Raw genomic sequence first — 10,583 nt, 5'->3', positions numbered from 1 at the left:
TCCTAAGCTGGAGAATATAGTCTGACTTTGGTTATATTTTGAGCCCTTAGCCCCCTTTAACCCTGAGCTCAAAGCTCACCTCCACTTGCATAGGTCACACATACCCCACACACATCTATCCCAGACTGAACTTTATCTTTATCTCCGCAGCCGCTTCCTCCACTTGGATGCTAGATCGTAGTTCATGGTCACTCTCTACATCACGCAAGCCAGAGGCTGAGTCATCCCCGACCACTGCCTTCTGTCCACATCTGATTAGCTGTCTCATCTGGTGGATTCTAACACTTTGGTATCTTGAGACTTCATCTCCTCTTGCCCATCCCCGCCCCGCTTCTCAGTTTCTATAATAGTTTAGGTCCTCATCTCTTTCCTTATGAATGTCTGGTGGAACCAGACCTTCTGGGCCATTCTCCACACGCTGCCAGGGGCTCCTTTCTGATGCCATGGTGCCGTCCCCTCTTCGTGGCTCCCTGCCTCTCCAGCTTCATGCTCCGACACTGCTGGACACAGGCAGGCCACGTGCATGCCGGAAACGGCTAGAGCCGGACTTCTTGCTCACGTTTGTTCAAGCTGCCGGGAAGGTCCTTCCCCTCCTCTGTGCTGGTCTAGGGCATCTCCTCCTGCAGGAGGCTGCCCTGACTGGACATACATGGCCGATGCTCCCCCCTCGGTGCCTCTCCTCTGTCCACTGCACGCTGAGTATACACCTCCCTGTGGCCTCTCCCCAGCTACAGACTTGGCTCTGATCCTGGCCACAGACATGCTCTCCCCACCCAGCCCGCAGCCCCACCCAGAGTGTGGAAGGTTAGTGGCAGGCAGACCCTGGGGTGGGGATGGGGTGCAGGGCATGCAGCTGTACCCAGTTCTGCTCGGGACCTCAGACACATGACTTATCCCTCTGAGCCTTGCTTTCCTCATCTGTCAGGTGGGAAAATAACACTGTCTGCTTCCCAGGATGGGCAACTGAGCCTGCGAGTGCTTGGCCCAGACCCTGGCACATGTCAACATGGAGCAAATGGCACCCACTGTTGTTCTTGGTTACTTGGATCTGGGAGAAAGTGCAGAGAAGTCAGGGCCCTCCCCAGCGCCCCCCGGCCCCCCAGGGCTCTCTAGCACAGCCCCTGCTCATCCCCTGTTCTTCCTCTTTCTGGCTGTCTGCTCTCCCCACCCAGACAAGGGCTTGGGCAAGGCGGCCTCTTCCCCTTCACCAGCACTTCCTCCCAGGACGCCGTGCTGTTCTCCTGGCCTGGGGACGGTGTGGCTGCCACACTGCTCTCCCCGACTTCAACTGCAGTGGTTTGCTCCACAAGGCCCCAAGGTTGCCCCAGCCACTTAGGGAATGAGATGCTGATCTGGCCCACCAGTAAACCCGTGTCTTCTGGCTCCAAAGCCAAGACTCTATGCACTCCGCCTGTTACTGCCCCTTCCACTCTCTTTGTGCATCTGTGTGACCTCAGTCTCCTCATCTGCAAAATGGGTGTGATAATTGCTTCTTCCTCAGCCAGAGGGAGAGAAGAATGGGGTTAGGTGGGAAGTTGTGAGGACGTAGAGAGCCTGCTGTGTGCAGGCAGGCAGACCTGGCTAGGGCAGGGGATGTCACAGGAGGAGCTGCAGGGAGGCCAGGCTCCTCCCTCGCCGTTGCCAGAACCCTGTTCCTGAGTCCACAGTGCCCCCTGCTGGCAAGTTATTCCAGAAGCTGCCTGTGGGCAGCACCAGCCCCACACTCTGCATTTCCCCATTGTGACCACCAGGAAAGAGTGGCCTCCACCCTCACGGAGCCCAGTCTGAGGATGGACGTGCACCCATGCATCAGGAAGCCCAGATGGGGGATGGGGAGCCGGGGCTTCTGTCCGAGAAGGGAGCTCCCTAGGCCGAGGCCATTCTTTGATGAACCCTTTGAAATCTCTTCTGGAGAGAAAGGTCTACAGCCCGGCCGGAAGCTAGGTGGTCTGCACCAAGCCCAGTAGTGACTCCTCGATTAGGGCTACCTCCCAATTCCACATGGACCTTGAGGGGAGACATCAGGCAAGGTCGGGCCCTGAGAAATCAGGGGGAGAGGCTGGTCAGGCCCCTTGCTTGCCCTCGGGCTGGGCCCCTCATGGGCACCCTCAGCATCTACCAATGGTCCTTCCAGCCCTCAGAGCCCAAGCCCACCTTCCTCCCTCTCGGTCCTTCTCCACATCAGAGCGGCTGCATTATCTCAGCATTCCTTAGCCTGTTTCTGTTTTGGGTCCTTGGGGCTTCAGGAAGGAACAAGCCCCTAACTGGCCCCCCAAGATCTCAGACGTGCCATTGTCCCCTACTCCATCATCTCCCCACCTCTCCTCATCTCCAGTGTCTTTCCTGCTTCCTGGGCTCTGGGACCTGCTCTGGGAGGCAGGCAGCTGTGGTGAACAGTCACCCCCAGATTAAACTCCAGCCAGCTGTGGCCACCCTCCTGCCCCCTCCTGGGAAGGCCTCCCAGTCATCTCTCACCCTGGGTTTTGATCAAATTCTTCTTCCTCCAAGAAGCCTTACTGGGTAGACCCTAGCCTCTGATTTTCCTGGCTTCAGACTGTTGTAGGATCTCCTGGAATACACTTTGTCCTGGGTACGTTCGTTATCCTCTCTGCTCCACAGATGCTCTGGGCCTCAGAGGGAAGACCTATGTCACCTCCTTCCCTGTGCCCCTAGCACAGCCCAGGTGACAGTCCGTACATGTGCTTGATTAAGTCCACTTAAATCAGTGGCTTTCAACTGGACACAGTTTGGCCCCAGGGGACATTTGTCTGGAGATAATTTTGGTTGTCACAACAGGAGAAGGTGCTAATTGGCATCTAGTGGGTAGAGGTCAGGAATGCTGTAACCATCTTACAATGCGTGGGACAGCCCCACAGCAAGAAATTGTCCAGCCTATTATGTCAGCAGTGCCTCGGTTGAGAAACCCTGATGAAATGACTCCGCAGATTGGTTATTAATAACGTGGCCGAGAAGGGGCAAAGTCTCATGTAGGAGAATTATTCACGCTCTGAAGTGACAGAGCAGTCCCTCAGCAGACACCAGCTTCCCCTCCATGTGACCTTTACAGCTCCAGGGGCCTCCCACACCTTTTTCCGGGCTGGTGGTGTCTGTTTAAGTGGAGGCAGACCTGAGCTGGAGGAGGAGGAGCCAGGGTCTGTGTGGGGAACACTTTGGAGGAAGGGGTGGCTTGGACTCAGTCTAGTCATCTGTAGAATGGGGATGGGTGGCCCCTTCCAGTTCTAATGGTCACAGGTCCTGAGCTATGTCTCTCAGATGTGCACTAGTCACTTTCCCCCTCCGCTGATGGGCAGGGCTGAGGGTAGAGTACCTCTTTCAGCCCCTTAACCAGATGTGGGGGTCACTGTGACTACAATTACCCTCCCAGGAAACAGCTGTAAGAACAAGAATGCTTTGACAGCCTCCATCAAAGCTTCCTCCTGGCTGCTGGGGACTGACTGGGTGGGGGGCATAAAGGACCTCCAGCTGGGACCAGCTGTTAGCCAGGCCCCAGCGCGGAGGTGGAGGCTGCACAGGATGTCCCCCCCCCCCCCCGGCTTTGGTTAGGGTTAAGAATGTCCCAGAGGCTGGTCACCCTGAGACAGTTCTCTCTGGGGGCTCTTCAGGGCCCTTCTCAGTGCCCTCTCTGGGTGGGCTGTGGGGACGCAGGGCTCTTGGCAGCTGAGCAAGGGCAGCGTTCTCTTATGAAGAGCCCTTTCACTATAGGGGGCCTGGCTCCCCTGGGGCAGGGTCCTTGAGGAGGGTAGGGAAAGTGGGACTGGGGAGGCCCTCCCAGCACTCTTAACCCTGAAGAGCCCTGGTCTCTGGTTAGGAAGGGGACCCCGAGCAGCTCCCTCTCCAGGTGATCTCTGCCCAGGGTCCAAACCTGACCAGAAAATGACTGGTCTTTGGGAATAATACAGAGGAGGCAGAACTAAGTCAACGCTTCTTCAGCACTTTTCACAAAGAAACTTGCCCAAGCAGCTCCTCCTGTGGGTCGGGTGCGTGCGTGTGCACGTGTGTGCATGTGTGCGTGTGCGTGTGTGTGCACATGCTGCATAGGGAGTGAGCTGGAGCATCCTTGGGTCAGGGAGTGAGTTGGAGCATCCTTGGGTCTTACTATGTGACTTGGTGGGGAAGCTGCTAGAATCTCCACTGAGACATTCATTTAACTCCTCCCAGCCTCAGCTTCCTTGTCTACATATGGGCAAAATCACAGTTCCTAGGTTGTTGTGAGAGTTGACGAGGGAATGTATGTGAGGCATTTAGCACAGTCCCTGGGGTACAGCTAGTGCTCAGTAAATGCTGGTGGGTATGGTTTTTGCTACTGCTGTTATCATCATCACCATTTGGGTTAATATCTTGGTTTCCAGAATCCAACTTGTAGGGAATCTATCGCTTTACGTGAAAAACAAAGGTCTTTGGGGGCACTGTCAGATTTTTTGTTTGTTTTTTAGCAGCTTGTGGAGGCACAGTTGGGAGGAGCCTTAGCCCCAGGAACACCTTGGACATTTGGAGTATAGGATGAGAACTGCTGATGTGGGGTGGCTGGGGGTGCAGCTGAGATTGGCCGTGTCCTTGCTGCCTTCAGGAAGTGTGTGTGTGTGAGTACGCGTGGTGGGTGGGGGTATAGGAGTGTGATTTGTGCTCGGGCTGGCTGCTGATGTGGGGTGGCTGGGGGTGCAGCTGAGATTGGCCGTGTCCTTGCTGCCTTCAGGAAGTGTGTGTGTGTGTGTGAGTACGCGTGGTGGGTGGGGGTATAGGAGTGTGATTTGTGCTCGGGCTGTGTGCGAGTGTGTGAGACATGTGTGCATATCCTGGGTGGGGTGGGGGGTCAGATGTGTGCCACATGGGAGCGTTGTCTGTCCTGTGTGTGTGAGGGTTTCTCCGTGTGTCTGTGCTGCTGGGTCTATCTGCCTTACGGTTCCTGAGTGTATCCGTGCTTTTGCTGCTGTGTGTTTGTGTGGATAGCTGGCTGTTGGGTCCTTTCTAAGAGTGTCCTTGTGGGTGACTTGTGGGAGCTTTAGTTGAGTGAGGGACTTCAGGACTGCTGCCTGAGGAGGGCTGGGTTTGGAGGCCATCCGTCCTGGGTTTGGAAAGGTCCTTTTCATGCGAGTAGAAGTTAAAGATTCTTCTTTCCTGAAGTGTAGTATTTATTAAATCCAACTCTGAGGAGGGAGGGAGTTTAGAGTTCCACCCTAGACTGGTTCCCTTATTTTACAGATGGGTGGTGAGAGACCTGGTGACAGGGAATGGCTCGAGGTGACTGCCAGGGCTGTGGACTGCTGGCAGGAGTCTCCCTGGCCCCTCTCCTTACCCAGAATGGTCCGTCTCTGTCGTCAGATCCCAGGCAGAGGTAGGAGTCTCAGCAGAGAATCTGGGCTTGGGCACAGCCTTCAGCTGGGCCTGGGCGGGGACTTCTCTGGGAACAGGCCCCTAGAGGATAGGGTCCCTGATAAACAGCGAATAAATTTTTAGTATATCACGAATATTGTGTGGGACATATTTATACTAGAAATTATTCATTATTTGTCTGAAATTCAAATATAACTGGGTATCCTGTATTTTTATTTGCTAAGTCTGGCAACTCAGCACCAAATGGGCTAAGGCGCTGGTGGAGAAGTGAGGGTCTCCGGCCATGATCCCTCCATGGCTGGCCAACTGAGGTCAGCTCAAGTCAGCTCATGCCTGCTGAATGTTTCCTGGGACCCAGCCTCATGCCAGGAACGTGTGGCTGACTCAGTCTGAGACCCATGGCCTCCGCCTGGTAGATTCACATGGTCTAACTCAGTGGACCCGAGTGCTGGGGTCAGGACAACTCACGGGGCTCTGGACACCGGACTGGCCAATGAGAGCTTTCCTCCCCGTCCACGTGGCTGCTGTTTTTCAAATGTCAAGAGATACTATTGTGATGAATAAAATGCACATTTGTTCCAAGACGAGCTTTACATAATGGCTTTTGACTGTTGAAGCTTTTTTTTTTTCAATCAAGAGAACACCAAAAATGGAATTACGAGTAGAGAGGGACACTAGTAGAGAGGGGCACTTTTGGGGGCTGTGGCTTTCCGTGCTGAAAGGGTGTGAGAACTCTAGAACATGACCTTTCGTGCACCGTGGACCCCATGGATACCTGCTGAAGCCCGTGGACCCCTTTTCTGAATAACGTTTTCAAATATATAAAATCAAATCCATAGGACTGCAAAAGAAACCAGTGATACTAAAATACAGATATCAAAACATTAAGGAAACAGCTCTATGATACAGTAATATACGTGCATCTTTATTGACACTTTAAGGGTGATCATTTTAAAGTGGAAATGGGTGTAAATGATCAGCAACAACTCTGATCATTAAAAAAGTCAGTGATTTCTACTGGTGACAAAGCCTGAGATTCTGCAAATACTACTGTAGGTTTTTCCTAAATTCACATTGAAAGGAAAGGCTAAATTTCAGTTCCACTAGAGGCTAGCAAAAATAAAGATATATATTTTTCCCATCCAAATTCATGGACCCCTGAATTCTGTTCAGTGCCTGTGGGGCAGAGGGGCACCTGTGGCCCCAGGTGAAGAGTACGTGCTCTAGAGGGAAACCCACACGACGATTAGAAAGGAGTACAGGCAAGAGTCGCCATACTTAGAAATGGGGAAAATCAGATGGGAACATGATGGGCAACCTGAGTGAGTAGCTGAGTATATAGGTGGACTCTCTGGCTGCCCACAGGACCCCATGGAAGACCCCAAGTGTGTCCCCACGCACACTACCTTGAGTGGGCACTGCAGCTCTTGGGTTAAGCATTGCCCTCCAAGTGTGGAGGGTGTGGTCAGACCCTGTCTTTCCTGAGCAACCAGCCCAGGGGCACTGAGGCCTGGACCCTGGGGTGTTCTGCAGAGGGGGTCCTGCGGGGAGGGCCTCAGACAGAGCTGGTGTTCAAGCGAGACCAGAGGCCCTGGTTCTGAGAGGAGCTGTGGGCATCTTTGGAGTGAAGGGGAGGGGGCAGAGAAGGAGGGAGGGCTGTATCCAAGCCAGGGCTGGGCTTTGTCTTGGGGGTTAGGAGTGCACAGGATGAGATGCATAGGGGAGGAAACCATGAGAAAAAGTTTCTGGAAATCTGTGCCTTTTGTCTCCTTCCTGAACTTTGCCTTCCCTCCTCCCATCCCAAACTAGGATCCAATTTCTTCCTTTTTTCAAAATACAACTCAAAACAGATTTAATATTGGAGAATTATTCTGCGAGGAGAACCTGTGGAGGCAAGTTGTCTCTGAAGTTGTAAGAGAAATATAGATATAGATATAGATTCTGAAAAATAAAAAGTCTGTTTGGCATGAGAAGTGACTCAAATCTCTGGTTGCTGGCCACCTGTGTCCTGCCTGCAGTGGACATCAGCTAGGGCCATAGCTCAGGGTTGGTGTCCCTCCCCTGTCCCCACCTGCCCTCACTTGCTCTAAAATGGCCCCACCCCATAGAGACCTTTCAGAAATAACCACATAGAAACCCTAAATTTGGGGAGGGACTAGCACCCTGGGACCTATCGTGGCGGATCATCATGGCAGAGGCTATGAACGCAGATTCCTGGGCCCCTTCCAATGTAAGGAATTGGAATTTCCCAGCAGCCACTGGGAATTCAGCTGCAGACAGCCTGTGAATTCCACTGTGAGCAGCCCTGGTCACCTGGCTGGTGGCCTACTTGCTCAGTGAGCTCCTGGAGGTGGTCGGTGTTGGGGGCCTCTCTTTATGCAGTCCTTCAGAGACTGGGCATTGGGACTGAACTTTTAAGCTCTTTGTAAGGAATTGGAATTTCCCAGCAGCCACTGGGAATTCAGCTGCAGACAGCCTGTGAATTCCACTGTGAGTAGCCCTGGTCACCTGGCTGGTGGCCTACTTGCTCAGTGAGCTCCTGGAGGTGGTCGGTGTTGGGGGGGCCTCTCTTTATGCAGTCCTTCAGAGACTGGGCATTGGGACTGAACTTTTAAGCTCTTGGAAGCTGCCTTTTGATAGTCTCAATCATTCCAAAGTGGGGTGAGATGTGGCAATATATGGTGGGATGGGTGTTGCTCAGTGTGTGAAACATGGGGTAGAGAGTGACACAGTATGATTTGTTGGGGTCAACTGACATGTGTTATCCCAGACACTACTCAGGTGGTATAGGAACAATGCTCCTTGACCTCCCATCCCTCATAGCCACAGACACAAGGGAAACAGATGGTCCCACAGAAAGCCAGGACCTTCCATCCCTCTAGGAAAAACAACTGTCTCTGATCCACCATGGGCCACCTGTGTTTGTGGTCCTAGAAATCCAAAGGTCTTCTCCACCCAAAGCTTTAAATTCCTACTAGGAGTTACCAGGCAAACATTTCCCAAACTATCTTCTCAGAAACAGCATACCGTGGAATGTAATAAAGGATTTTCCTGTAAACATACAAAAGTAGCAACATTTTTCTTTTAAAATTATTTTGAAAAAATATGTGTAAGAAAAGTGATAAATATGTGAATACACTTATCATCATATGATAATCTGCCTTTACAAATTGGGTCACTCTATCAGAAGATCTCAGGAATTCATACTGGGGCTTGCTCAATGCATAGAGTTGTTCAGATTCTGTGGTCTAATATGTTTTGGAAATGCCGTTCTGGACTGGGAGATCCTTGAGGACAAGAGTCAGGACTGATGTCCCACATATCTTGGGATGGACTATTATATTGGTGGCTCACAATAAGTCACATCTTCTGGTATTCACACCCTTGTATAGTGCTCTCCCCACCCCCCAGGCTTGGGCATGTAACTTGCTTTTGACAATGTGACATCAGAAAGCATAAAGCAAGTATAGATCTGATAAGCACTTACTCCTTCTCTTGGGGTTTGTCTTCTTGGAACATTCTCAGAGAAGCCAGCTACTGATCTGTAAAGAAGCCTGGGTAGATTCATGAATGACAATATAGCACGTGGAAGGAGGGAGGCCATATGGAGGAGCTGAGGCACCAGATAGTGAGGTCTTGTCAGACTTTCCTGCCTAGCCCAGCTGAATGAGTGACACTAACTGATGCCACTGGAGCAGAAGAATCATTCAGCTGAGCCCTGCCCAAATTCCTGACCCACAAAACAATGAGAAATAATAACTCATTGCTGTTTTAAGCCACTAAATTTTGGGGTGGTTTGTTACACAGCAATAGGTAAATAAAACCCTTGTAGTAGATGTGTAATAAATGTGTATGGAATGAGTGAATGGCAAATCACAATGCTAGCTCCGATGCTAATCTCTTACATTGGTCTTAGATACCCATTAAGCCTTGGTTACATCTATTTTCTGATATGATTCTTGCGATGGTTAATTTTATGTCTTAACTTGACTGGGTAATGGGATGCCCAGATATAGAGCAGACATTATTCTGAGTATTTCTGTTACAGTGTTTTTGAATGGGATTAACATTTAAATCTGTGGACTGAGTATAGCAGATTGCATTCCATAATGTGGGTGGGCCTCATCCAATCAGTTGAAGGCCTAAATAGAACAAAAGGTCGATGCTCCCCTGAATAAGAGGGAATTCTCCTGCCTAACAACCTTCAAACTGGGACATCAGCTCTTCCTGATTCTGCAGTAGCCTGCTGGCTTCAGACTAAAACTGGTACATTGGCTCTGCAGATTTTGGTCTTGTCAGCCTCCATAATAGCTTGAACCAACATTTTATAATCTCTCTCTCCCTTTCTCTCTCTCTCTGTCATGTTTCTGTTTCTCCGGAGAATCCTGACTAATACAGATTTTGGTATTGAGAGTGGGGTGCTACTGTAACAAATACCTAAAAATGCAGAAGTGGCTTTGGAACTGGGGAATAGGCAGAGACTTAAAGAATTTTGAGATGCATGCTAGGAAAAGCCTATATTTCTTTGAAGAGACTGTTGGAAATATAGACATTAATGGCAATTCTGGTGAAGGCTCAGAAAGAAAAGAGGAGAGTTGTAGAGAAAATTTCTACTGTCTAAGAGAATACATATACCATCATGAAGAGAACATTGGTAGAAATATGACCATTAAAGGTGCTTCCGATGAGGTCTCAGAAATGAGAAACATGTTATTGAAAACTGGAGGAAAGGCAATCCTTGTTATAATGTGGAAAAGAACTTGATTAAATTACATTCCAATGTTCTGTGAAAGGTAGAACTTGTAAGAGATGACCTTGGATATTTAGCAGAGGAGATTTCTAAGCAAAGTGTTGAAATCATGGTCTGATTTATCCTTACTGTTTATAGTAAAATGCAAGAGGAGAGAGATAAATTGAAGGAATTGTTAAGCAAAAAGGAACCAGATCCTGAAGATTTGGAAAATTCTCGTCCTATCCATGTTGCAAACAATGAGAAAGCATGTTTCTCTGCTCAGTGAAAACATGAAGGGTGTGGCTGGAGAATCAGTCCATAAACAGATTACCCACGAACTTAATCAGCCATCTCAGCGGAAACCAGGACTAGAGATGGGGTTATACCAGCAGAAATGCTTCTAACTGGGGCTAAACGGGACAGAGAAAATGGGACCATATCAAGGAAGCCTGTTGGACTTCTGGGGTTTTATAGGACAGGACAAGAGAGCTATCCAGCT

This window comes from Galeopterus variegatus, unplaced genomic scaffold (genome assembly GCF_000696425.1).
Source record: "Galeopterus variegatus unplaced genomic scaffold, G_variegatus-3.0.2 Scaffold4541, whole genome shotgun sequence".
Lineage (NCBI taxonomy): Eukaryota > Metazoa > Chordata > Mammalia > Dermoptera > Cynocephalidae > Galeopterus > Galeopterus variegatus.
This window is presented reverse-complemented; position numbering follows the sequence as displayed.